Here is a 2,319-nt window from a genome sequence, read left to right on the forward strand (position 1 = left end):
AGAAACACGGCATCTACCTGGGAACCCGTGTCTACGGCCCTCTGAGTCTCGTGGACGTGTGATGTTTGACAAAGAATATCCATAAAAATATATTAGTGCTCTACTCGGTAGAAAATAACTGTTTGAATCTACCAGCACTGTTCACTGACCATTAACGTACTCGCTAGCACTCCACCTGACAGTTCTGGCTACACACTGTTTGCACAAGAACGCAGGATGAAATCGGGCCTGGAATAAATGTGGCTTAACTCTTGCTCGGGATACAGCTTTTGTGTCTGGAGTACTGACACTCTCGAATGCAAAATACAAATCAGCAGATACATCAGCTTAAGGTAAATAGTCTACTCACCACTAATTTCTTTCTTTTTGCTTGTCAGAAACATTCTGCGACTTCGTGTGTCGTAAGGCGCAATGCACGTACAACAAAAATGTAAAACTTCACTATGATTCATGGAGGTGGATTTTGATCTAAAGATAATCGTTCTTGACAAATCAAACTCTGATTATTAACAAAAAGACTGCACAACATATTTTGTGTGAGTCATCGGACTTCTGACTGCTTTGATGCGGCCCACTACCAATTCATCTTCTGTGCCAACCTCTTCACCTCAGAGTTGCACCTGCAACCTACGTCCTAAAATATTTACTGGATGTATTCCGCCTTTACAGTTCTTCCCCTCTACAGCTCCCTCTAGTACCATGGAAGTCACTCCCTGATGTCTCAACAGATGTCCTATCGTCTTGTCCCTTCCCTTTGTCAGTGTTTCCCACATATTCCTTTCCTCTCCGGTTCTGCACAGAATCTCCTCGTTCCTTATCCTATCAGTCCACTTAATTTTCAACATTCGTCTCTAGCACCACATCTCAAATATTTCGATTCTCTCCTGTTTCCGGTTTTCCCACGGTCCATGTTTTACTGTGTTCCAAACGTACATTCTCAGAAACTTCTTCTTCAAATTAAGGCCTGTGTTTGATATTAGTAGACTTCTCTTGGCCAGAAATGCCTTTTTTGCCATACCTAGTCTGCTTTTGATGTCTTCCTTGCTCCATCCATCATCGGTTATTTTCCTGCCTAGGTAGCAGAATTCCGTAACTTCGTCTATTTCGTGACAATCGATCTTGATGTTAAGTTTTTCGCTGTTCTCACTTTTGCTACCTCTCATTAATTTCGTGTGTCTTCGATTTGCTCTCAGTACATATTCTGTACTCGGGGTCAGGGATTTTCTCTGCCTCGTGATGGCTGGGTGTTGTGTGCTGTCCTTAGGTTAGTTTGGTTTAAGTAGTTCTAAGTTCTAGGGGACTTATGACCACAGCAGTTGAGTCCCATAGTGCTCAGAGCCATTTGAACCATATTCTGTACTAATTAGACTGTTCGTTCCATTCAGCAGATCATGTAATTCTTCTTCACTGTCACTCAGGATAGCAATGTTCAAATGGCTCTGAGCACTATGGGACTTAACAGCTGAGGTCATCAGTCCCCTAGAACTTAGAACTACTTAAATCTAACTAACCTAAGGACATCACACACATCCATGCCCGAGGCAGGATTCGAACCTGCGACCGTAGAGGTCGCGCGGTTCCAAACCGAAGCGTCTAGAACCGCTCGGCCACACCGGCCGGCGATAGCAATGTCACCAGCGACTCGTATCATCGACATCCTTTCAGCTGGAATTTTAATTCCACTTGTGAACCTTTCTTTTATTTCCGCCATTGCTTCTTCGATGTACAGATTGAAGAGACGGCGTGGAAGATCATATCCCTGTCATCCATCCTTTTTAATCTGAGCACTCCGTTCTCGGTCTCTGCTCTTATTACTCCGTCTTGGCTCTTGTAAATACTGGATATTTCCCATTTCTCCCTGTAGCTTACCTGTATTTTTCTCGGAATTTCGAACATCATGCACCATTTTACATTGTCGAATGCTTATTCCAAGTCGACAAATCCTATGAACGTGGCTTGATTTTTCTGTAGTCTCGCTTCCTTTACCTTTTCTACAGACAAACTGATCGTCATCAAACACATCCTCAATTTTCTTTTCCATTCTTTTGCATATTATTCTTGTCAGTAACTTGGTTTCGTGAGCTGTTGCGCTGATTGTACGAGGGCAGTTCAATAAGTAATGCAACACATTTTTTTCTGAAACAGGGGTTGTTTTATTCAGCATTGAAATACACCAGGTTATTCCCCAATCTTTTAGCTACACAACACTATTTTTCAACGTAATCTCCATTCAATGCTACGGCCTTACGCCACCTTGAAATGAGGGCCTGTATGCCTGCACGGTACCATTCCACTGGTCGATGTCGGAGCCAACGTCGT

This window comes from Schistocerca nitens, chromosome 12 (assembly GCF_023898315.1).
Source record: "Schistocerca nitens isolate TAMUIC-IGC-003100 chromosome 12, iqSchNite1.1, whole genome shotgun sequence".
NCBI classification, from domain to species: Eukaryota; Metazoa; Arthropoda; class Insecta; order Orthoptera; family Acrididae; genus Schistocerca; species Schistocerca nitens.